Here is a 27730-nt window from a genome sequence, read left to right as displayed (position 1 = left end):
AGTTAAATAACACATGGAACGTGTGTAGACATCAGTAGCTCCAAGTGGAACAGATCGCATGAACATCTCATTTCGATATAAAATCTATTCATTATTTAAAATCCACCTTCACACCAAATGGACTACTGATTGAACAACATATTGCATTTTTGCTTCAGCCAACACGTTTCGTTCTTTTTGAACTTCTTCTGGGTTTCATAATCAGTATATTTTTATTTGAGACATCAATACACAAGCCTTAGGCCAGCAAATATTTATATCTAATTCCTTGATCAATTTGTTACACTATTCTGATTTGGAGGGTAATAATCAGAGGAGGATATCAAATTGATCAAGTCTACAACAAAACTGAAAAATGTTGTTCAGTCTGCAATCAATGTGGTGGAAAGATTGGCTCTTCATGCAATTTGTTAAACTTGAAGAGACTTAGATCTACACGTTACATTTGTTATTTAACTACGGTTTAAGAAGATTTGTTTATTAACCCTTGAATGCTTAGTTTCTCTCTAAATTTACTTAGGAGTCATCTTTGGTTGTTTCTATGTAGCGGATGGTAGTGGCTGATCCCTGTTTAACTCGTGCTTCATGGATAAAATTTTGAATTGGTGTTTACTGCTGGTAGTAAGAGTGATCAGTGCAGAGTGCTCTAGTGACTCAGCCACTAGTTTGTAAATTCTCTGTGTAGGAAGCTGGCTCAGTATATACTATACCAAAGTGAGGTATAGTGTGCATAGAGTCCAGTGGAACCCCAAAGGTAGGCAGAGGTAAAAGTAGGTAGCACCTTACTCTCCATTTGTGGTAGTGTGGGCAAGCAGTAAGGCTTTATCAGAGGGTAGTGTTAAGCATTTGTTGTACACACCCAATCAGCAAATGATATCACACACTCAGACTGAACTTCAGACCAATTGGTTTTGTATATAAATATTCTTTTCGTTATTTTATTTCCTAGAACCAAGCAAGCTTGGCACAGGTAAATTATAAGTACTTTGCAGTAATAATTCAGTTTGTATTGCAGTTGTATATATACTTTTGGTTTGATTACAGTAGAACTACTAGGAATACAATGCTTTGAAAGATTGTACATATACTTTGTATTGGCTTTTCAGTAGAATGTCAAGTATATTACTTTACAGATTACTTTTCTTACACAGTGCAATATACCTGGTTACAGCACTGGGACATTTCCCGTTAACAGGTAAGTAAAAGCGTTTTGGTTATTTTGTTACAGTTTTAGAGACTTTTATAGATTTTCCAACACCACAATTAGAAACTTTTCACAGAAAAGCTGTCAGTTGTTATCCTATGGAGGAAAATAGGATTAGCGGTTCAAAGGTAAGTATTTGGTTGTGGGAGTTGGTATTCTGGGGTAGACTCAGGGGTCCCCCAGGGTCAAGGATGCAGTCTTGTTACACCCTCAGCGGCACTAGGGTGGCCGGGTGCAGAGTGCGGAGGCCCAATGTTATCCAATGAGGGATAGAGGGCCTCTGGTGGGTGGTTGCTTACGAGCAGGCCACAAGGTTGAGGGAGCAAAGCTCCTGGACTTATGCCCAGGGCAAATGGGGGTTCAAGCCAGCACAAAAGGTGCCCCCTCAGCGGCACTGGGCGGCCGGGTGCAGAGTGCTGTTTTGGCATTGGGCGTCCTGTAGCTTTCAATGGGGAGTCTCCGGTTTGCAAACACACTGCAGGCTCGGAGACGAAGGTCTTCTTGGTGCGACTTGTAGAGGCAAGTTGGGATGCTGGGGGTTGGTTAGGCACCATCTGTTGGGCCACCCAAAGCCATGGGGTGTCTGGTGCAGGAGGGCCTTTTAGGGTCGGAGCTTCTTATCAGCTCCTGGTCGCAGTTGGGAGGACCTTCAGGTTTGAGGCTGCAGGCGTCGGCTGGAGGCTTGAGGCAGGTCAGGGATCACGGGATCTCAGGCCAGTAAAAACTGGGGAGACCTCCTCGTGGTGTTGGGCCACGCGAACTCGGGCCGTGGGCGTCGGGTGCAGACTTGTGGATCTTGCTAGAGCTGGTGTCTGTTGGTGAACAAATCTGGTGTTCACAGGAGACAGAGTCTTTTCTTTTGAAGACAGGCCATGTCCTCGGGGTTCTTGAGGCTGCTGGCTGCAGGACACACCGGAGTTTCGCTTCCACAGGTTCGAGGTGGGGACAGGCTGGTCGGGTTGGGGCCAAGTCAGTGGGCATCCTCCTCTTAGCTTCGGCATTGGCTGTTCAGTCCTTCTTTTCTTCTTGTAGTTTCTTGTCTGAGGAAGCTAAGTTCAGGGGTGCCCCTAAATACTAGATTTAGGGGCATTACAGGTAGGTAAAAGGTTGGGACCAATGGGTCCCTTCCGTGGGGTGGGTATATCCCCTACAATGCCACCCTCCACTGGGAGGGGGGCATAAGCCTCATCTTGGTTGGCTGGATGTTCCCATCTGCAAGATGGCGGGGACTGAGAGGTGTGCTTCACCTCGCCTCCCCCATCTGAGGGGTGGGGTTGGCAGAGGTTGGCACACCTCCCTTCCTCACTTGGTTTTCCCACCAGTTCTCTGGACCACGGTGGGGGACAGAAACGGTGGTGACCAGTTGCTGGCAGCAGCAAAAGCCCTGGGGAAGCTCACAAAGGCAGCAAGCTTTTGAAGCTTCCCCTTCATGAACACTGTCCATCCTGGGGGAGGAAGCTTGGCACCTCGTCTCAGGATGTGCATTGTTTCAGACCCCCGAGAGCAGCAGGCTCTCGACCCAGGGGTCCAGAAACATGTCTGGTGGTGGCAGCTGAAAGCAGCCACTCAGCCTGGACACCAGTAGTAGGTCGTTTTTCAGTGGGCATCTCAAAGATGCCCTCTGTGTGCATTTTTCATTAAATCCCACACTGCATCAGTGTGGGTTTAATGTGCTGAGAAGTTTGATACCAAACTTCTCAGTTTTCAGTGCAGCCATTATGGTACTGAGGAGTTCGTAATGACAAACAACCAGCACCATATATTCTTAATGGCGGCACTGCACTTACAATGTCCAAGAATGGACTTAGACACTGCAGGGGTACAGCAGTTCAGCAAAAAGTGGGGGCAACCATGCAGAAAGAGGGCACTTTCTTCTGCCTCTAGTGTTTCACAACCACATTTAGAAAGACATGTGGTAGGTAGGCCCAGCACAAATTATTCCAGCTCTTCTGTCATGAATGTCAGATTGACCTTATATAGTGATTTAAAGTAGTAGGCAAAAGCATTAGCCATCTCCTCTACTTGTTGACTTTATTCCTTAGATTATCTTCTACCTGCCTGGTCTAGGTATAGTCCTTTGCTTTTTGCGAGCCAAGCCAAAAGTTTGCCTGAATAAATTGTACAATCTGTGTTGTGTGCCAAAGTCATGCAAATTTGATGTACTGGTCCCTGTTCTTTGACTGGAATGGTGAAACAAACTCTCAACAAATACCAGAGTCAGTGACTCATGCACTTGGGCGTCTCACTTACAGGTAGTGGTACCTTATAAATATTCCTTTGGTTATTCAGTCATAACTCTAATATGCTTGCGGTTTGCTTACGGAAGATGAGATGACATTTACTGCCGTTCAGATACAGAGGAACTAAGTAAGGGTGGACATGTATAAACTTTTTTCCATATTGTGTTTAACAGTTAAATCTACTGGGATTTTAAAAAAAATACTCTAAACATGCTTGGTCAAACTCTCTACTTCCAAAACCGACAGCTTAGTTCCTAGGCATTTAAGTTTTTTGTTTTGTTGTTAGCCATGCCTCACTTATCAATGAAAACCTCAATACGGTCATGGACAGTTGTAAGCTTTTATTAGGCCCTCGCGAAACTTCCGTTACACCAGAGTAATTGTAGTAATTTTGCGAATTTCACATTATGCTGGTTATGTGGAATTCCCTCAAATTACACCATGTTGCCAGGTGGGGAAATTTTGGCACTGGAAAAACTCAAATGACCAGAAAACTAGCAGCTGTTACTCGAGGCACTTTTTGCACTAGTTATTTTTAGCAGGAAAAGAATCCTCATGTCTAAGATGGACACGAGGACGCAGTTCATGCTTATATATAGTGCTAAATGACAGATTTGTAGTTGGTGTAATTTTGGAAAAATTTTGAGGAATTTTACATAATTAGGCAAAAACAACTTATGCCAACATAACAAGTACACTCATGGCAACAAACAAAAGGGAAATACACATGGACAGGGAAAACAGACATACCCACAGATTGGAATACACCAAACTAGTCCCCGCAAGGTAAGACAAGAAGAATAAAAAGCAACAGAAAAAAGTATAAATCACAAAAAGCTAAATTTTGACTTTGTTAAAGTGTGTAAGCCTTTTTAGGGTCTAATGTCAAAAGCATGTCAGGAAAAGTTGCTCTCCAAACACCTTACCTTTATGTTGACTCCAATTGTCCTAGTCCAAGGCTCTTTTCTAAGATCAACATCAATTACTGAACAGAGAATGCCTGAAGTTGCACAATATATTACTGATTCAGAAAGACTGGACTAATGTAAGCAAAAAGAGAAGAAGAATCGTCGAGTGATGAAGGACTTGAAGACCAATATTTCTGTACTGTTCCTGAAGGTCTTACATGTTCCCAGGTAACTTCTGGAAGGTTCAAGTGTCCTTTTGTTTTAGCCTCACCAAGTGTTTAATTAATTATATAGATACCTTTATTGAGGTGTCTTTGGATTTATTTAGCTGTTCCTTCAGCTTTTATGCATGGTTTTCTTCTACCATATACTGTGTGGATTTACTGAAGCAGCTCCTTCTTCGTTTCTGGATGGCGTCCACATACCCTTCACATGGAGTAGTGTACCATGAATCCCCTTTCGGCTCTATGAAAGGGTTTTTATAAGTATCCATTTCCAAATGTCAAATTTGACATCATTCATCCCTCTTTAGAAAACAATATAAGATTTACTTCTCATTTGTTTAGAAAATACTCTTTGGCGCATTTTAGGGTCTCCAGCTCTGTTAAAAGAACAATTACTAACATTGTGTGAAGTTTTCAGCCATTCAGGTAGTAATTTACGCTTGGGTACCCTGCCTCTCAGCAACTTAAATGGTGATACCCCAGTCACAAAGTGCAGAAGAATGAGAAACGAAACCTTATCTTTCAAAAAAACTCTCAACATCGAGCCCAGCAGATAAAGCTGTTTGTATACCTTCCATAAGAAAGCGGTTTGAGCGTTCTGTGAAACCATTTGATGCTGGACTGTACAATGCAACCTTAACGTGTTTCTCATGTTTCCTCACGATTGTACACATGGGTTAAGAAACAAACTGTGGTCCATTGTCTGCGACAATACACTTTGGCGAACCCTCAATCATAAAAACATACTCCAAAAAGTTGATAACATTGCTGGTGCTAGGATAATCAACAAATGATGAATATAACCATTTAGAAAAATGGTCTACCAGTACAATTAAGTACCTCAAGTCACCAGATAACTTAAAAGGGCCAGTAAAACACATAGCAAATGTTTCCCATGGACTGTCAGGAAGTGGAACTGGTAAATCAGGCATCTTCCAGTGTTTGTCAGATAGCAAACACTCTTTACGATAATCAATTAAATTATGTACTTGAACATCCATATGTGGCCACAAATAAAATTTACATCTTTTTATGTGGTAGTGACACCTAAATGCCCCTCATAAGAAAACTTTATGAATAAATGTACATAAACATGCAGGAGGTAAATACGTTCATGCCTTTGGCAGATACCCTCTCGAAACGTCAGCTCTGAGGCCACTTGAGCAAAGGACTTAAAATCTCCCTGTAAATATCTAAGATTTGGCCAAACTTCTTTTACATCAAAAATAACCTACTGAACAACAGCATCTTTAAGTGTTGTGTTAGTCCAGTCCAACTCACTTCAAGTTCCAGCACACTTTTCAAAAGCATCAATAGGTGCCACCATACACAGAATATCAACGTTGGAATCAAAATCAGAGACTGAGCAGCCAAAAGGCCTCCTAGAAAGGCAATCGGCCTTGAAGGTCTTACCACCTTGAATGCATTTCACAGAGGTTGCATTATTGTAACTTTGACAACAATCTCACAAGATGTACAGAAGCATTCCCTAAACCATTGCCAGCTGAAAGAAAAAACAGTTGCTTGTGCAGAGTAAATATCAAAACTCTGGCCATAAAAGAAAGCTTTTGCATTTTTGGACCACCCAAACATAATGCTTTTCTCTCAATAGTGTTGATGTTCTTTTCAAGGGGGTCCTAGGGTACACAATGCAAATGCTATAGTGTGTTCAACACCCTCAACCAAGTGACCCTCTTGACCCTGACAGAGCAACCAAACCTATCAGATTAGCTTCAACACTGGTCACACATATGGCTCCAGATAAGTACGGTATAGGAGTAGTGGCATTCCAGATTAATTCCTTTACACCTCTTCAAATGTTTCATTAATCTGCGAATTCCAAACAAATTTCAAATCTTATTTAAGCAGATCTCTAAAGGATTGTACTAGGAAAGCATAACCTGAGAAAAAACAGGTATAATATTCTGTAATTCGCAAAAAGAATGAAGACTAACTTTAACAATGGGAGGCGGCGCCTTGAAATTAGCTTCAATATTGTCAGACTTCGGTTTAATGCAGTTTTGTGAAAGGGAATGCCCACGGTAAACAACTTTATTGACAAGGTCTGACTGTCATTTCACTGTTCTCCAATGTATGCAACACCTGTTCAAGCATTAGGAAATGTTCCTGTGACATTTCAGTGAATATTATTGTATATTTCTGAAAACCTTCAACATTGTTTAAACTAGAAAATAAACAATTCATCAATTTCTGAAATATGATGAATGCGGAAGCTAGTCCAATAGGAAACTGCAAATATTTGTAAGCGCCAAATGGAGTCACAAATGTACTTAAAGTTTGATATTTACTTGTCAAAGGTATTTGATGGTAAGCCTAATGTAAATCTATGATTGACTTTTCTTTTGCCGGAGCCAAATTAGCTAACATTGCTTGAATCTTGGATAGAGGGTGACAGTCCATTAGGATGTTTTTATTTAAAGTGCGTAAATCAATACACATTCTTAAATCTCCAGAACGATTCAACGCTAAGACAACTGGAGAAAAACACTCTAAAGAGTCTGCTGGATCTGAAATACCCTCTGAACAAAAACTGTCCAATAAAGTCTTTAAATCCTTCCTCACACTCAACGGTACAGACCTAACTTTATGCACTTTAGGAAAAACATTTTGATTTTGTGTTCAAAACCTTTGATAGTTCCAATTTAATCACAAAACACAAGGGGAAATTGGAGATAATTTGCCAAACAGGATCCTTAATAAGATCAAGGTTCAACAACGGAATATCCCCCCTAAGACTATTCGTGTATCTGAACAAGGTTTACGCATTAACCCCTAACAACGCTAAATCTCTTCCCCTCCCCAGTAAATCATGTCAGTTGTCTGCTACATAAATCTTCAAAAATCTTGAATTTTCCCCTTCAAACACTACCAGACCAATGAAAAACCCAATTATGTTAATTTTATTGTCTCCAAAAGCTTAAGGATTCAAATTTGCAGCAATTTCTTGGTCTTGTGCCAGTGCAGTTAAATGTTTTATCAGACAAAATAAAAATAGGTGCCCCAGATTCAGCCATAACCCAATCTGCACACTGACAATTATAGCCTCACATAAAGAACCTTTGCTTTTCTTAATGCCTTGAAACCTTTTATTCACATTTGAAGTCAAAATCACATTGCTTAACCTTTCCTCATCCACTTGTACATTGCCAATTTTCATCTTACACACGCAGCTTTTCAAACAGTTTGGAAATGTTCTATTTTGATTCTTTCTTTACAGTTATTACATCGTTAACCAAGTGCAGGACATGAAGAATTTCAATGTTGTTTATCGAACCACACCGATTGCACAAGGCAGGGATTTTCATATTAGTAGTTTTGTTCCTGCGTATGTTTAAACTACATACTCCTGCGCCTTCCATAACTGAAGGCTGATCTACTTGAGTAACAAGAACATTCAAGGATACCTGCGACTTCTTTATTTTTATGAATATAAATTAATTCAGTAAATTTGAAAACAAATTGATCACATATAGGTACCTACAGTCATAACTCAGCTAAAATACGAGGTACAGCTATATACTCCTCTACACTCTCCTTCACTTCCTTGTGAAAAAAATTGTCTCTCTCCAATAACTCACTGGGCAACTCAGAGAAATGTTTGCTCAACTTTTCCTTTGCTTCTTTGTACTCGTCCCACATACTAAATTGTCCTTGAAGTGAATCCACTGCTGGAAGGTTATCAAAAACCCTTTGGCCAGCATGATCCAGATGACTCAACAGTAAAGAAGCTTTACGTTGTGTTCTACTTTAACGGCATCACCAGCAACTAAATAGTTCCCAAAATCCACAACCATTGTCTCCATTTAATGATGGGTATGCCTGGTTACTGAAGTCATGGTAGTGGTTGAATGACCTGTTGTAACATAGCTGTGACTGAATGATACCCAAAATAACAATTTTGCCTCAATGAGATAATTGCAATATTTTTTATTTTTTTTAACACTTTATTGATGACCGCAATGTGTCAAATACATAATATAGGCAATAGGCAGTCTGTTTTTTTTTTTTCCCTTTGCCCTTAGGACATCAATTACAATATATATATGCCCCCACAAATATTCTGTTTCCATCGTTCTAGAGAGATAATTGCAATATGAAGGAATAATGATAGCGCTACTTCGTATAAATTTACAGCAGAGTTCAATCAGCCATTTTAAAATAGGAGCCAGAATGTTGGAAAAAACAAATACCTTAAAATTTTCTTCCAAGAAAATCACGAAGTGTCCTCTTCAATTATTCAATGTGCAACAGACGAAGAGATGAGGATCCAGCAATTATACTTGCCACCAATGCAAAATGCAGCGATGTGGTTGGAGCGTTTATTTGTAGACCAAACCCAATCTAAAATGGCTGCGACGCTGATGCACCACGCACGTCCGCAATGCTGGATGGGAGAAATATTCCGCAATAAGTCAGATCTTCTGTGATGTCAACCAGTGTGCGGACAGGAACAATGACGATTTAAATGCACAAAAGTTTTAGAACGTTTGCTCTCAAGCCGGTGCATGCGGGACATTTTTTTTTTTTTTTTTTTTTTTTAAGTGCACAAAACAATCTCGGAACTGGATCTAATTGATCTACGCACGGACGCATATTATCAAGGATACTGGATAGAATACTGTTAACCCTTATTGTGGGGTATTTACCCAAGTTGCAACGTGTGTGAGCGGATAGATATCCTCCTACCTGGTATTTCCGGAGATTGGATGAGTTACTGTTGACCCTTATTGAGAGGTTTTCTCTTGAGCTGCTTCATATGAGCGCAGACGGAAAACTTCACGTCATATTTGAATCCCTGATTAAGTTCCTTCATAGGAACGAAACACGTTGGCTGATGGCCATTTTTAAATGTTTACATCAATGAAGAAAACTGCTGGACTAACGTAGATGACTGACTCCATCCCTAGTGCACTTTCCTCCCTCAACAGAATTTGTTTTTCCTGGATCCCAGTGGAGCCTAACTGCACCAGGCTCTGGAAGTGAATGCACAGGGCACTTACTATTTATAAACAGGGTTTGATCTTCTGAACCGTAGGTGAGCCACTGTTGTGAGTGTTTTTTGCGCAAAACAATGCATTTATATAGTTCGGCTTTCCAGTTCCTTGGTCTTAAAAAGATTTTTTTCTCTCTCATTCACTCACTCACCAAAACATACGGCAGCAGCAAAAAGTAACAATTGCAAGTCCGATGATCAAATATCGGGCAGAAACAACCCATGGGTTTTGAGGGCTTCTCCAAGCTGGTCTGCTGGTACTGGCATGGTCCCTAAGTGGTGGCAGGGGTGTGAGGAGAACACGAATTTCAAACTGAGCCTACAGCACTGTCATTCCCTAGGTTCCTTGTTCAATCCAACACAGGAAGCAACACAAGTTACTAGTAACTGAGATTATATTTCAGATTACAGCCAGCACCAGAGTGCCATTTTACATAACTGTTATAAACACGCATAACTGTGTTTTATTGTCTCCGGCATTACCTTGATTGATATTCCAATCTAAAAACTGGCTCTCTAGTTTTTGAGCTGTTAAGATGAATAAATGGATCGATCCAATTAAACAATCAATCTGAGGTTGACTTAGAAGACAAGAAGAAGTGGAATTTTACACTCTTTATTTTTAATTTCGAGAGCAAAAGTAACATGCATTTCAGCCAGCTTTTCAAAGCATCCTCTTTACTATCTTGAAGGATTTCCTTTGATGCTGTACATTTTGTGAATAGTCTGGAAAAAACTTGAATGTCAACCCTTCATACTTTGCTCTATGACCAGTTCTTTTACTCTGGAAGATGACGTCCCCATCTTGAAAGGTTTGGCTATGGGCTCTCAAGGTTCTTGGATTTATCCTTGGTTTCAACTGGGGTGTCAAGGTGGTGTGATCTCTTTAAGGGAGAAGAGATTTGACCAGCCAGTGTTACACAGTAAATGCAGTACACATTTTCCCCAAAAAGTTCTGACAAGCCCTAAGGCCTCCCAAGGAGTTTTTTAAAATAATAAAAACAAACTTTTAAAAAACACAGATTTCTGTGGGTGCCCTCGGCCATCTCCTCTAGTCTAACATCCAGCTGTTTTGCAGTTTCTTTAAGTTTAATAACCGGAGAACGCACTTCAGCCATATTTGGGGGAAGGGTTTTAACTACACCTTCAGTAAGTTTCATCTTGTCCGCAACATTATGAAAGTCAGCCATGATTGGGTTAATCTCGATCGAGTTAGAATGAGAATTTTGTTCCAGATCTGTATGGAGGTTATTTATGGCAGTCATCAGTTCAGAAGATGAAGACAAGTGTGGGGCAGAACCCTTCTAAACAGCCGTGGCCTCCGATGACATGGCCTCAAATCCAGAGGAATACTGAATCATCTTGTTCCATTGCATGAGGTTAGTTGCCTTTTCTTTCACTCTTATAATCGTAGTCATGGAGTACTATAGTCCTAAGGAAGGGCTTAGTACTGTAGAAGTAAGCATTTAGAAAAGCACAGAAAGTAGGCAATCTAGTAGTTTATGTAAGAATGCAGTATCAAGAGAATAGGAAGACCTTCAGCATTCCAGCAAGCATTATTTGGGGCAGAGCTGAAACCACTCTAGTACGACTAGCTGAGCCCCGCACCACCAGACAGGCTCCCGCTGCAACTGGTTTTAGTCTCAGCCACACCGTCTGGAGTTCATACATGTATCATCAATGCAACATGCTCAGGGATAAACCAACTTCTTTCCCAACTTGGATGGGCAGCATTTCACATCTCAATCATGTCTTTTCAATAGCCTCAGATTTTCCCAACAGTGTATAGGCCCCCCCCATCGACGGAGGACAGGCACACTCCATTTCCACACTGAGACCACGTTTCTCCCACACCCGGGGCTCTTCCTCCACTCCAGACCACAACAGCACCAGGAGATCAGCATTGTCAAATGCTCTGCAGCACCCAGAAAAATGAAAATCTTGGGCATTGCAAGGCCTCTCTAACCAAGACTGCCACCTCCCCCAGCACACAGGTGTGTTCCTACTGGCACAGATGGTCTCTCAGGGGCAATACAGCCCTGCTTGGGCCTCTGCAATGTGCCACATCTGGTTCCTGTCTGCCATGCTGCCTCAACAGCACCAGGTGACTTTTAAAACAATACATTTTTGCATAAGAACTCAAGAGCACAAAATGAACACCTTATCACACTTACTCCAACTAATCCAAAAGGAAACAACCAAAAAATACTTTTACAAATGTACTGTTTTACCTCTAACCTTAAGTACCAGAGTAGCATGCTACTCACCTAAAAGCAATTCAACACCTCGTCAGGGGTAATATATAAATACAATTTACAACAACAAAGACATCTCAATTCCAGCTGCAGTCCATAACAATTGCTGGTGAACCTGCTGGGGGCAGAAGCAGTATTTTGTTCAGCTTTTCGACCAGGACTCAGCACACAGGTACCAAACCTCTGAAAGTACCTGCCACAGCCCGTCACAGGTTTATAGCCACAGATTTTCGAGGCATAACATTTCATCTAGTCATATAGTCTTTTTGGGTCAGATGGCTCCCCAATACGAGGATTTCGGAGATCATGGATTTAGCTGCGAGCAGCCATCTTGCCAGTCATGCCCCCTGGTCTAGAAATACTGCAGAAAATATCTCCTGAAATTCTATGTGTGTGTCCAATTAGTGCCAACAGCCTGGAACCTGGAAGCATTTAGTTCACAAACGTTCTGTATTAGCTCATTTTTGGCAATCCATTTTCAAGTATGCTATTGCCGATAGAGGATGTCCGAACCAGAAAATCACATACCAGGGATTAATAAATCACTATATATATATATATATATAACATCCACTAAAGAGTTAAAAATGGGTCTTCCTCTCGATGCTCATTACCAGCTCCATAATGACCACACACGGGAAATCCTTAACAGTTCCAATGACACTATGACAAATGTTACGCCACAGGGAATAATGATATGGCATGAACAGTAATAAACTAACTTTTTTTGTTGTTAAATATCGAGTGTTTGGAGGAGGACGTTCACCAATGAACCAATTACGCCTATAACACTGGGTTGTCACCTTATTAACTCAGGACTAGCGTTCTGAACAAATCCTCCCCCCTTCAAAAAAAAGTAAACGATCAGGCATACATTGAAAATTAGGAATATGTACAAAATTACATTTAACAAAATAATTGCTATGTTGACAAGTTTATCGCAGTGCAAATCACCATAGTTTGTCACATGGAGTAATCAACATTGAAACTCTTGCCTATTGTAGTAATCTGTGAGATTCCATTTAATGAAATGTCCATCTATCGGCTTTAGCATAGTGCAGGAAGTATCTCTAAATCGGGCCCCACTGCCTGGAGTAAAACATTTAATCGTACAGGATCAGCGTTAATCATGGATGTGTGATTACAGCCAGCTCCGGCCTACTGTGTTGAGCATGCACTTTCCCACAAGGCAAAATATGCAGTACAAGCTCTCTACTGCAGTGGAAGCACATAGATTTTGCCCAATAAAAACGTAGACAAAGGAAGATTTTTTTTTCTGGTGATCATTAAAGGTAATAGAAACAAGTATGGTCACGCTAGACCTAAAAATATTCTTACTAAAGGACTCTTACTAAAGGACTCCTACAAAACTGCTCCTTGAAGCACAACTTGCACTCAGTTAAATACCTAAACTAAACCGAGAAACCTATAATAAAATAAAAATCCTGGGCAATAGTCATTTAACACGGTTGGAGCTTGTTATTGTTATACAATGGTCCACGACGATCATCTCTACACAAACAGCAATGTTCGATAAAGTGTGAAATCACTACCTCTTTCGTGTGGCTCTTAAAAATAGCTACGGTTTACATTTTGAAAGGTTGGCGGCTGGTTAACGTTTTAAATAAACCTTCACATACCCTCCTATGCCACATAGTAACTCGCTGTTTTACAACAATTATTCTGCTGTGACAAAGAACCTTACTTCAGTGGCTGGCTTCCTGGCTGGCTTCCAGGGTCCAAAGTACAGGACGTCTTGCCTCTAATCACATTACAATGCACAATCTGTCGATCAGCCATGCTTTAGGAAGAGACTACGATAAATCAGGCTACAAAATCAAAACAATTCAGGACTAAAAAGGGAGCTATATCTGCATCTGGCTGCTGCGTCCCCCTTACGAGAAGCCTCTGCATTTTGTTGTACGTTAAGACATTCAGACCTGTTTTACGGTCGCAAATGTGGAGATTTGCAAAAGAAATGTTTGCAAAATAGGTTTTTACTAATTACTAATCCCATTTTAAGACTCGGCGAGCTTTTACTCACTCCCAGGGATTGCAAATGGATAAAGAATAATAATTTGGAAGGAGTAGGTTGTAGTCATCATTTCCAAACACTGAATCCGAATGAGATGCATCATTTTTTATCAATCGTAGTCCAGTCACGACACACTGAAACATTATGGGCTTCTGAGTTATAGAGATAAGGCAGTCACAAAAGGGAGGGGGTCATCAAGGACTCTTTCCCAAATAAAACAAAAGTGATCCTCTGGACCACTAACAACTTTCAAACAAAATGAAAAAAGAAACAACATTTTTAACACAGCTCCGATTCCATTAAGGAAAATTGGCTGCATTAAAAAAAAAAAAAAAAAGGTTTTCCTTTATTTAAATGTGACCTAAAGGCATGGTGGGCCGCTAATCTCAGCAGACGTAGATGAGATTTCCACCCCCTCCAAATGTGAATTTTGGCAAGCAAACTACTAGTACATAGGTTGGTTTGCAAATTCCTACAGAGGTTACAAATATATTGGCTGCAATTTGCAACCAGTATTTTGCGACCAGTGTCTATACATCAGGCCCATTGTTCACTCATCATTGGACAGCTGCAACACCATCCTGTTTCAACCCAGCCCACACATGCCATCATTTCTTAGCACAAAACATTAATTCTGAGATCAGAATAAAACATGAAGCTTCAAAGTAACTGTTTACGTTGGCTTTACTTTTCATATAGAGAACCGAATCAACAACATGAAGGTATCTCCTTCCTGATGAAGAACAGCTATCTTGCACAAAAATATTACCTGGGAGCAAAACTAGGTTTCACTGATTAGTTAACATAGTAGCTTCTTTTATTTGTGATGTGCAGTACTCAGGCTTGTGTTATGGATCATAAAATTGATAGGCGCGCCATGCTCTTCACTTTGCAAGTAGCGCTGTCAACTTCACAAAGTCATTGTCAACCACGATTTACATGCTAAAACGGGAAAACATTAAGTAAATTACCTTTAAGCAGATAGTAATGTAACATTTGAAAAAGTAACCCTTCCGGAACTCTGGGATGCTCCAGAAGACAGAGTGTCACCCATTTAAAGTTCGCAGAAGTAAAAGGTAAGTAGTTAGTGCTTTAAATAAGGACTCCAGCATCATCACCTATCCCTCCAGTCTTAATGAAAATCTAGCAAAGTTATTTTTATTCAACCATTGAAGCTGGAAACTAAGACAAATGTCTCAAGGCAGCGATCCAGCATTGATTGAAACGCTTACAGTAGCCACAGGAGTCCGACATATGTACTACGCTAAGACACACCCTGGCTCCAGTCTGAAATGTTTTTGTTTTTTCTGGCATTTTTATAGTATTTACCTGCCATTAGTTTGGCATACTGGCACGTGGCACTCTAAATTTACCAGAGAGATTACAGACTAGAGGACAGGTGTTGGTCTGGCTGTAGTGTGACAAAGGAAAAGTAGGATGAGGTACATGAAGTCCTGACACATGGTCAGTTCCAATAACAGCGAATGTGACGCAGCTGATATTTATCTATTTATAAACTTAGGTGTGTAGAATAAATTCTGAACTGATGCTTGCCCCAAGTGTAGCAGAGTAACTTGTCAAAAGGCCATCTACTCCTTGTTAAGAACTGTGATGCAGACTTAACAGAGCAACAAACCTCAGTATATGGGGCAACAGGTCCACCCAGGAACAGTGAAAGTGCAGACTCGGGAAATTGGCATTATCTTGTGTCCAATATTTAAAAGAAAGAAATACAACACGCATGTTCACCCAACTGAACCACTTTATCAGTTCTAGGGCTTATCCAGAATTGGTCAGTAAACTCCTCCTTTAATGTGAAAGATAGTACGTGCTCCCCTGAAAAATACACAATGATATGTGGCCTTGTAAATGTACCAATACGAATGTTGGTAGATTAAAAATTGTTATGAAGGGAACTTCATGGACTAGTTTAATTTATAGGGTTCGCTTCTATAAACAGATTTTACTTGGAGAGAAGCATTTTCTGATAGGAGACAACCCCCTTTCTGCCTCACAAATTTACTCAAGTCTTATGGTGCTGATAATTTCCAGGATAAATATTAGCGACAAAAACAGAGAACAATCACTAGCTTAATTTAAACAATCTAAAAAATAATGAAGTTCCTACAAAATTAAAGGCCATAAAATGAAGCTCGTCCAAGATCAAGCAATCGGCATGGACTCCTCTCTTGAGTAACAGTAGAGCAGAAAGGGTCTGAGAAGTCATAAAATACTTTGTGTTATGTCCTTGTTCTAAGTATGAGCACGCCATGTTAGAATATAGGGTATGTCATGTGGAAGTAGAGCAGAATGTAGGTCATGTGGAATGTTTATATTCAATATCTTATTCAGTTACCTGTTGCTTACTGGAGCTGTGCTCATACTTAGAACAAGGACATAACACATCCCCCTTTCTTTTTGTTTGTTATTGGGTTTTTAGGTCTCGCCTGAGCCAGCGCATGGGCTGCCCTGCGAGACATTTAGTACTGGGGTTTTGAAAATGCTGCCAGACCTCGCTGGCCTAAAGCTTGCGTTCACGCGAGCGTGCACGTGCGCAGCCGCCATCTGCCTCCCTTCCAGTGCGATCACTGCTGCGTGCGCACCACTCGCGTGCTTACCACAGAGCGCGATCACTTCCGCTTTCCCCGCGATCCCGATCGCTTTCATGGCCGCGCGGCCAATGCTTGTTCAGTTTTTGCAACCAAACTTCGAGGGTTGCTTCTTTCATATTTCCTGGTAAATGGAGGATAGAAGTCTTGCCATAGCAGACTCGTGGGTCCCGCGAGTACAAGGTATTGCAGTAGCATTCTCGGGGCATTGCTAAATGTTGGGAATTTCTAGATAGTACAGCTGTTTGTTTTTTATGGTTGGTTATTTCTCACAGTGTACCCACAGCACTCCCCGTTACTTGGAGGTCCTGCTTGAGTGGGCTGCGGGGAGCGCGGTTGCGCTTCTCCTTCAGCTCCCTTGAGGACTCGGTGGAGGTTGTGTTGCCTACTGAGCGCTCTGCACGAGCGAGCTTGGATGGGCCTGTCTTCATGGCAGTGATTGCGATGTGAGCTGTATACACGGGCAGCCAGCCAATTACGGCATTTTATTGTAAAACCACAACGTGCATGCTTCATTCAGCTCAGTTTATATTGCAGCAGCGAGCGCAAGGTATTGTGGGGCGGTTGCTTTACAACTAGGTCGCTTTGGAAGAGTCATGTTTTTGATTGCCAAGCAACCATATAAGCTTGAGATTTTGACTGCTTACTGTGGTAGATTACGGATTGCTTTATGAAGACTGGTGGTAAAGTGTTGGAGAACTTTCACAATGCTGAGAAGCCTAGGCAAAACTCGTACTGTGCTCTCAGACGTCAATACAAGCTCCATTTGAAAGCTCACAGCTGCATGGATTCTGGAAAATGTGCGACCTTCATAACAAGCATTGTCATAGCCAATAGGGCTCCCCTTTGGGACCTTATAAGTGCTTAGTTATCCAGCACAATATCCTCGGTGCAACAACATTAACTGTTGCATGGCTAAACACTTATAAGGTCTCAAAGGCGAGACCTATTGGCTATGCCAATGCTGGTTTTCCTTGATGTTATTCATTTGGCCATTTCCTCTTCTTTCTGAAGAAAGGGGGATATGTTATGTCCTTGTTCCAAGTACGAGAACGCCATGTTAGAATATAGGGTATGTCATATGGAACTAGAACAGAATGTAGGTCATGTGGAATGTTTATGTTCAATATCTTATTCAGTTACTTGTTGCTTACTGGAGCTGTGGGTCATGCTATTGCTTGCTCCTCAACTCAATAAAGGAATTCACTTCTCAACTTGATTCAGCGTTCCTTCATAACACTTTATGCTTTATTTTTGCTTAAAAATCAACTAGAGATCATCCCAGTTGATTTGGGTGGGAAAAGAATAATGGTTTATTGATGATTGCATGATTCAGTTTGAAGTAAATTAAGGTGGAAAGCCAATTGTGGCATTACTATGAAGGCAGTGGACATTTGGGCCATTAAGGAACTTACTTTTAAATAAGGTGGGCCTTTTTTTATTTAAACTAAAGCATGCATTAACTCACTGCTATGTTTAATTCGCAAACCTCTTCCTTAAACTCCAAACAGGATGACCAAGAGGCACAACCAGAAACCTCTCCCTTCAAGTATATTCCAGGAAACATGCCAAAGCAAGCAGATGTATAAAATCAAAAATAGCGTACACAGTGAGTCACCAACTGTGTTTCATTTATATAAACAAATTCTCACAATGCCCTATAAAATGGAGAACATTTAATCGTGTTTTGTTTCGGATATCTCATGATACGATACAGTAAGTTGTGAAGGTCAGACAAGAGGCATTAATGACTATTTCTTTCTTGTTTTATTGCATAGACAAGTATAATTCCTGTCTTTATTCAGTATAAGTTCAACCCACTTCAACGTACGTAACCAAGCGGAATAAAAACCATGAAAATTAGATGCAAAATTTTCACAGACTTTAAGCACGCACGCACTCACATTAAATTCAAGGAATGTTAAGCAGCAAGTCTGCGAGTTTTCGTAATCTCACATACAGCAACACAGACTTTACTGAATCGCAAAATCTAACTACAGATCTTAACTTCCTTTGCCCTTCTTACCAGAAACGTACAGTAGCAGCCGAGTCTTAGAAAAACACTTTCTTAAGTGCCAAAAGGTCCAGGTCTCGGGTAACATGCTTGTCATGTCGAAATAAGCCGACTTGTACATGTAAACAGGATTCCAATAAGTTTATTCATCAACCCTGCAATACCTCTGCAATCACTCAATGCCAGACGCAACTGCATTAACCCTCTCTACCTACAACTCGATAAAACAATCTAAAAGGAACCCTCTCTACCTACAACTCGATAATACATTCTAAAAGGAACCCTCTCTACCTACAACTCGATAAAATATTCTAAACGGTTATGACCTCACACACTAAAAGCCAATGGCATGCATCCGATTCGCTGTAACACTTAAATCATTCTGATATCCAGCACTACATATACCCCTTACCTTTAAACGGATTTACATAAATGTTACTATACTATATACATTTTCTAAAATGAAAGTTAAATGTCAGCCTAAAACGTAATTTGTAATGTCCTAGCATTTATAAAAAACATCTGAACAGACAGAATGTTGAGCATGAAATATTTACATTCAGCTCAATTGATAATCTCTGAATCTCTTGCTATAGATTAATCCAGTAAATCATTATAAGCCAATCATTTAATTTGCATAGTAATTGGACCGTGCTACCAGCACAGCTCATTATAGGCTGTTCATTTCTGGAATACATTCAACATTACTCTCTACCGTAGCACCATCTCTATGGGTGTCTTGAGTAACCACACTACCAGATGCAATGGTTGGAATAGGTTCCTTCGATGTTTCATAATCATCACAGAACCAATACCATGAACCCTCACAGTCCAAACTTTCACTTCCTGGAATAGGTTCTCGGCATCGAGCAATACAGTTAATATGCCACACTTTTCCATCACTCAATATGACGGATTTTTTTATTTTTAACGATCTACAGGCCCGATGTAGCAAGCATTTTTTCGTTCGCTTACGCAAAAATAGCTTTTCCGATGCATCAAACTTAATTTTGCAAAAATGGGTTTGCGATTCGGTATTAGGAAGGGGCATGTTTGGCCGTCCCTTCTTAAAACCGAATCGCAACGGTATGTATAAATGTTTTGTGACCGCAATGGCGGTCGCAAAACATTTGCATTTCACCACCTACTTCATGTAGGTGGTAACCCATTCGCCAATGGGAAGTGGTCCCCAAGGGACCCCTTCCGCTTTGTGAATGTATGTAAAACCATTTTTAAGAGCAGGCAGCAGTCCCACGGACCACTGCCTGCTCTTAAAAAATAAAAATTCAATTTTTCATTTTGTAAAGCATCTCGTTTTCCTTTAAGGAAAACGGGCTGCTTTACAAAAAAAAAAGATTTCGTTATTGAAAAGCAATCACAGACATGGTGGTCTGCAGAGCTCAGCAGGCCGCCATCCCCGTGATTTTTGCGATTCCTAGGGGGTCGCAAATTGCAACTTACCTCATTAAAATGTATGAGGTAGGTCATTTGCGACCACCTAGGAATCGCAAAATGTTGCGATTTCCTAATTGTTAATCCTTGTGATTTGCAATTAGGGAATTGCAAAATGCTATCTTGATACATCTGGTCCGTAGACCCTTAAAGGGTCAGAAAATACACCTTGCCCTTAGATGACCCTGTCCCCTTTCCTCACTGTCACCCATCTCCCCTCTTTGAGATCCCTCTCACAAGTGTTGTGTTTCTGAGCATAATAATCTTTGTAGCTATTTTTGGCTTTTTGTATGTTCCTTATGACTGATTCTGTAGACCAATTTGTATGCTTGGATACATGCATCCAAGCCACATTTTCTTTGGTGTGCACCTTCATGCCCCTTATAAGTTCAAAAAGTATAAATCTTGTAATGGTGGGAAAAAGTCTATACAGCCATAATATTTTCTCCACTTTCAACCACCACTTAGGGGCCGATTACGATGTTGGGCGGAAAGCCTCCACCTGACACAGACCAAGAATCGGGACCGACGAATTGCACTCTGTGGTTCCGACCACCGGATTACATTGTGCCCTATGGGAGCTTATGTTCCACCCGACAACCGGCTATAACACAGGCTCCTATGGGGAAATTGGGTGTTTGCGCAAAACCCTGCACCCTGTGGCAGGCACCTGACGGGGCCTGCCACGCAGTGCAGGGTTTTACGGGCGGGGTCCCTCAGGTACACCCCCTCGGCCATCAATCTTAGGACGTGGGGCCCAAGGGGACCTGCCAGGGGCCCCCAAAGTCACTTTCCCACAGCCTTTCAGTGTCAGATAGGCCGATGCAGAATGGCTGGTGGAAATCGACATCGTAATCCCAAAGGCGGAAATGCCATAGAGGTGTACGATGCGGTCCCGACCAACACGGATACTCCGCGAGTCGCTCGGACCCAATTCGGAATGACGGCGTGGTTTACATTCCACCCGCGAACATAGTAATCGGGCGGTCGGAATGGTTACCGACCAAGTCAGTCAGAAGGGCTCCGACGCAGTCACGGAGTTTCCAACTGTCAGGAGGCTTTCCGCTTGACATCGTAATGAGCCCCTTAGTTCTATTCCTGATAGCCAACTGAATGGTGCCTTTGATTACACAATTAAAACGTTCCACTGCACCATTTCCAGCAGGATGATATACCAAAGGTACGGTTATGGATTACACCATTCTTTGACAGGAAACTTTCAGCCACTGCAGACTTAAATTGTGCTCCACACGGTCACTCACTACTCTTTTGGGCAATCCCTCTCTAACAAAAACATCTAAAAAGTTCATTACAGTTTGTGATCTCCTTCGTACACTTTTTATCTCCACCCATTTTGAGATATTATCCTCCAAAATATATCTCAACGCACATTCCTCAGATAGAATTTATACCATTCCTTCAATACAATTAGATTTCCAATACGTTTTTGGGCATTTTTAGACTCAAGGTCGGATGCAAAGTTTTATCCAAATCTGCACAAACTTGACAATTCTTTACAAACCATTCTGTTTCTACATCAATTCCAGATCACCAATAAAATACTTTTACTCGTATCTTACATTTAACAATGCCAAGATGACCGTCATGACATAAAAGTAATTTTTTATCCTTAGATTAGATGATAGAACTATCTTATCATTTTTACAACAAAGTTCATGCCTGGATTCCCAAAGCTTCCTTAGCATGTCACTTAAGTTGTTTGTAACAGGCCAAATATTTGTTGCAAACGCCTTCACACCCATCAATTGTTTGTCAGTATTATATTTTTTCATCTACTCCCCTTTACTGATGTAATTAACATCACCACAACCAAATCAAGGCAACACGACAATTGCCTCCATTATCAACAGGACATGGTAGTCTACTAAAGCAACCTCCAATTTTTCCAGAAAATACTACAGGAAACTCTCTCATCAATTTCTTTCTAGTTTCAACAATTCACCCAACCAACGTCGCCTGCTAGGGACTATTTCGGTCCAAAATTATACTCAAATACCGTTGATCTATCCATCCTAGTACTGATGTACCACATTCTGCAAGATACAAATTCCCCTCAGCCTTTCTCCCTTTGAATTCCTTCATGATCCATCTAAATCCAATCATTGGACTGGGTTCTCCTCTAGAACTGTCAGGAGTTATATCAGAAGGAAACAATGCTTCCCCAATAAATTACACAAATTTCTCTCTAAGCCTCTTTGTTGATTATAGTATATGGGGATCCAGAATGTGTTACTAAATTAATCTTGAATCCTACAATCATCATCTTACAAACAGGTTTGTTTTTAGTATTAAGGCTTAAATAGACCACATAGTGATGCACATTTACGACAGATTCCTCATTAGTGGATTCTTCACTACTTGAACTACACCCACATCAGATTCACCCACACTTTTCAAATTTCTTTTTCTTGCATACTCCAAGATGGTCAATCACATCACAACCAGAACAATTCTGGTTTCTTGCTAAACACATTTTGTTATTTGCCAAGTGTTCATTACTACCACATCTATAGCAACTTATGGTATTTCTTTTAGATTTTATTTCCTGTGACTTTTTGTGCATACACACACTTGAAGTTTTGCTGGTGTTTTTTTAGGTCACTTTACTCACAACATCCTTTACTTTTGTAGAATCTAGTACCGTCTTTGTGCTTCTACCAGACATTACAGATTTCCCCCCAACTTCAAAAACATCCTTCAACGCCAAATCACCAACTACCCACAAACTATCTTGAATAGACTTGTTTTTCATGTGCGTTATGATTTGGTCTCATATCAGCTCGGCATGTAAAACCCCAAATCTACAGAATATAGCATGTTTCTTTAACCCTGACACGCAATAGTCTATACTCTCTTCTTGTTTTTGCTTCTTGTGAGAAAAAATGATAACGGTCTATCGTAACAAATACTGTTGGAAAATGATAACTGTCCAATTCATCCAACGCATTCCTGTATATATAGTCATCTCCTGCATCCCAGATTTATTTCTTGACCTTCTGATTGTATTGTCTTATACCTTCCGGCCCAACGAGTAAAGTAAAATCCCTTTTTTCTTTTCAGCACTCAAGGTTTCATTATCTAGAGTAGCTATGTAGTTTTAAAAATATTTCTTCCACTTCTGCCACTTCTCCTAACATAGATAGAGAAGGAATTGGTGGTATCAAGGTAAATGTTTGCGCTGCACACATTATGGCCTTTGTAATAAAATGTATAACAAAGTTCAGGAAACACCTAGTAAGTATAGTTTATCTCTGAAAATTATGTTTTGCCGTTTGACCCCACCAGGTCTCCTTGCAAATAGCAAAAGCATCTCTTTGTATAGTTCTTATATCTAATAAATGTGGTTTAATGCTTACATCAGCTGCTGCCAATGAGTTTCCTCTAAATCCTTCATCAGCCAAACTCAACCAACCATGCACATTGATAGTATATAACAGTACGCAGCAACGACACACTTCTTCTCACATAGCTACTGTATTTTCAATATGTCGGCTTCCAGGGTCACGTCGCGCGACCTCATTCTCACGTTGTCCTGAGCGCAACTCTGAAAACGTTCCAGCCATGTAGGTGCGCACATAATCTGAAAAGCAACACTGATGGGTTCCACTATGCATAGCTGAATGTCATCACAATACATGCCATCCACACCAGGTCGGCAGTTACTCACCACAGCGTTGCGACTTTTGCCAAATATATAAACAACTCAGCCAATCTCAAAACTATGGTTCATCAGCAATACAGCTCACAAATGCCACCTCCATACGTCATTGGTTACCGCTGTACTCCAGAAAGAAAATCCTCAATTTACATGACTGCACTGTCAATCTGTTCTCTTTTCTATGGGTCCCTCTTCACGCACAAGTCCTTGCAGGGCTGAACTTGTCGCCAGTCACGTAGAAAAAGTGACTCGCACAGGTAAATAGGATTCCAGTAAGTTTATTCATTAAACCTCCAATAAGTCTGCATCTACTCAATGCCAGACCCAAAGCAAAAGAACAAATGATGGACGGAATGCTGAACAAATCAAACATCCACCTCCAGTCACAGACCTGAGTTTAATCCATCACTTGTTTGCTCACCACACCACTCCAGTTTGGCCCCAGCCATATACAAATCAATTTTCACCCTACTCTCCATGGGACCATTCCAGCCTGAACAGCCAGGCCATGTCCTCCCTGGACTGGAACCAAGCATCCATGGACCTGTTTTGGGGTATCACTCCTCATACACCAGGCTAGATTGAATCAACTGCCTTAACTTACTAGATAAAACTGACCTCACCTGCTAAAAGCTAATGGCATACATCAGATATGTTGTGGTGTTAATACATCATAATACTCAACACTACAATATCCATAGCAAATTTGAAGTCTCAGAATTTAAACTTCAAAATGAAAATCCATAAAAGGCACAATATTTAGGACTCCAAGCATTTTTCATGTGCATTAATTATAAACCATGCGGTTTAACTAGAACTCTAGCGGTAAAATCCATTAAGTGAGAAAAACTCACAATAACTAGGCCTTGGAGTATGGAACCAGTTTCTCTCTGAAAAGTGATTCTAGAATGGAATTTGCAATACATTAATCAGTGAACTCCTAAACAAGTTCCACTTTACTGTGGAGAAACATCTTTGCACTGTAGTGATAAATGTGTGAATCTGTGTTTTTTAGTACACTGGTTTCAAATCACTTATGATTGGGTTACATTTATTTTCACTGGCATGCTGTGTGGATATATACACATATATTTATGCCAAAAGACTGAAGGTACATGTGGTACAATAGCACATCATTCATTACGACAGTGCAAAAGGTCAAACTCCTATTTATTAGCACAACAGAGTGGAATTGAGATGAAAATCTTACTGTTTAATGCTTCAGAGTTTGCATATTACAATTGCTTTGCACATGGAGACAACTCTCCAAAGAATTAAAAAGCCTATGTAATGGAATTAACCTTACTGCATACATCTAACACCTTATATCCTAATATATATATATATATATATTCACTGAAAAAAACATAGGTTTCAGGGGTATTATAGTTAGCTGGACATTTCCCTCGTACAAAACCCTAGAAATTCCCCTGTTATAGTTAGTTTAGCTAACTATAACTCGCGCCCCCGCAATGCACTGCTGATGGCGTCACATATTACATCACTCATGACATGGTCAGTGACATCACTGATGACATCTCAAATGACATCACCGATGACATCACTGATGACGTCATCCATGTGATAAATTACTGCATCTTCTCACACCCTAATTTAACCTTTGATACACCAACTCAAAATTTCAGACGTCCATTCTCAAAACCATAGATACTCCAATACCAATAGCTACATACCCACTCATTAACTCTTAGGTCTACATACACCTCCACTCACTCACCTGTACAGTCACTCATACTTACAGTCACTCCGTACAAGACTATCATATGCATTTATACACCTATATAGACACTCGCAGACCGCCAATCATCCATTGAGGTACTGACACACCTAGTCAGTCGTGCAAGTAATTAAAAAGTCCAATTTACTAACCTATACAGTTAAACACACTCAAGTTCACTTACTCATAAAAATAGTACCACAATCTTACGCTCTTATACAATCATTGATACACGCACACACTCATCTATACAGCCACTCTCACAATCACATACTCACATATACCCACTTATATACTCTTACACGCATATATACTGCCTTTCAGATATGTACTTAGTCACACATGTACCACTGAGATATACATTCAATCCCTAACACACCCATACATACACTCACCCAACCATACAGTTGATCACAGATGCACTCTTAAAACCATGCACCCATAGAATCACCCACTCACACATCTATGCATAGTCACACACACCCTACCCACACAAACACTCCGGCACCCATACAGATACTCAGACAACAAATCAATAACCCATATAGACACTCATATAGCTATTCACAAAACCATGCAGCCACTTACACACCAACACACAGACACATACAGACATTCACACAGTTTAGTCACTAGTCCGCATTCACACACTTGTACACCCACTCATTCTTTCACAGGCCTTTCACTATAAATATATAAAATATATTTAAACTTTACAGAAACACACAGTCACTGGATGACGTCATCAGTGATGTCACTGACCATGTCATGAGTGATGTAATATGTGACGTCATCAGCAGTGCATTGCGGGGGCGCGAGTTATAGTTAGCTGAACTAACTATAACAGGGGAATTTCTAGGGTTTTGTAAGAGGGTAATGTCCAGCTAACTATAACACCCCTGAAACCTATGGTTTTTTTAGTGAATTTCTAAGGTTTTTTAAATGCCAATTCCTAACTATAACGCCCCTGAAACCTTTGGTTTTTTCAGTGAATTTCAAAGGTTTTTTTTTTTTTTTTTTTTTAAATTTTTATTGTGCAGAAAGAAGGTTACAAGCACGGGCCTACAACCACCAGGGCCGGCCGCTAGTAGGTAAAAGATCAAACAGTGCAATCACAATGACTGGCCCACCGGGGCTCCGCACCCTACAGAAGAGCAGACTGCACATAAAGGAAATCAGGATACACCCTTTTAACATAAATAACAACTTAAAACAAAAGCGAGGCAAGAAAACATAAGATGGGTGTCGGGCCACAGCAGGGGCACTTCCATATCCGACCACCCGATGGCGGTCAAGAAGAAGGGAAACAAAGAGGTAGGGGGGGGGGGGGGGGAGAAACGGGAATACCAAATCTATACTCAGATGTGCTAGATAAGTAAGGAACCATCAAGGATCAGGGGGACAAGGCTACATCAGACGTTTCCACCAGGGGGGGAGCACAAATACTTCCACGATACACATTCCACTGCCCCCAAATTCTGTTCCAGGCCCCGGGTTTACCACGAGCCACATACACAGTCTTTTCCCTGAATATGCACCAGTCCATGTTCTCCTTCCAGACAGACACGGTGGGGGGCCGCTGCGAACCCCAAAGCTGCGCTATGTCCCTCTTTGCTATCATGTTCCCCAGGGCCACCCACCGAGTCTGGGCCGCGTTATAGTCATTGGGCTCCCACACATTCAGAACACAACGACGCACCTCCGGCAACAGCGTAACCCCGGTGACTCGCCTCATAACCTCATGCACCTGACGCCAGTATTCCACCACCTCGCGGCACTCCCACAGGATGTGGAGAAAGGTGGCACTGTGCCCACAGCCACGCTTGCAGAGCCCGTCCTCAGAAAACCCCATCGAGACCAATCGGGGACCCGTCACGTAAACGCGATGGAGGATCTTAAGCTGGACCAAACGGAGACGGGCCGGGATGGCAACCTCCTTAGGAGATGACAGCGCGGACTGCCAGTCCTCGTCGTCCAACTCAACCCCATCCCCCGTCCATGCCTCCCGGAGCCGCACCAAGAGGTCAGCCCGATTATTTATCAATTTTTTATAGATCAAAGAGATAGTACTATCGGGAACGTGACCGTCGAGTATGCGGTCCTCGAGGGGCGAAGAAACAGGGACCGTGGACCCTTCCCCAAAAACCGAGAGCAGGGCATGCCGAACCTGGGCGTAGCGAAAAAACTCCCTCTCACTAAGCTCATACTCGCTCCGGAGCGCCGCGAAGGTCTTGAGCGCGCCTTTAACCCACAGATCCCCCACTCTGCTAATGCCGATCGTGTCCCAGTGCTCAAAGCCTTTTGTCGTCCAAAGGCTCCCCAGGCGGTCTGAGGCAAACAAGGGAGTAGCACACGTTA

The 27730-nt window shown here is 41.3% G+C and overlaps 1 protein-coding gene across 4 annotated transcripts in view; it reads right to left on the bottom strand.

Annotated features, from left to right (window-relative positions):
- Positions 1 to 27730, bottom strand: part of RNF19A (ring finger protein 19A, RBR E3 ubiquitin protein ligase) — a 498540-nt gene that overhangs the window by 332327 nt on the left and 138483 nt on the right. The window contains exon 3 of one of the 4 annotated variants that reach the window (XM_085605174.1): positions 8788 to 8981. The exons of the other annotated variants lie outside the window; for them this stretch is intronic. The gene's annotated coding sequence lies outside the window, so the exon portion shown is untranslated. The remainder of the gene's footprint in view (positions 1 to 8787; positions 8982 to 27730) is intronic. 4 annotated transcript variants of the gene reach the window in all.

Source organism: Triturus cristatus, chromosome 5_1 (assembly GCF_964204655.1).
Source record: "Triturus cristatus chromosome 5_1, aTriCri1.1, whole genome shotgun sequence".
NCBI classification, from domain to species: domain Eukaryota; kingdom Metazoa; phylum Chordata; class Amphibia; order Caudata; family Salamandridae; genus Triturus; species Triturus cristatus.
Note: the sequence above shows the minus strand (reverse complement) of the source record. Positions and strands in the feature narration are given on the sequence as shown.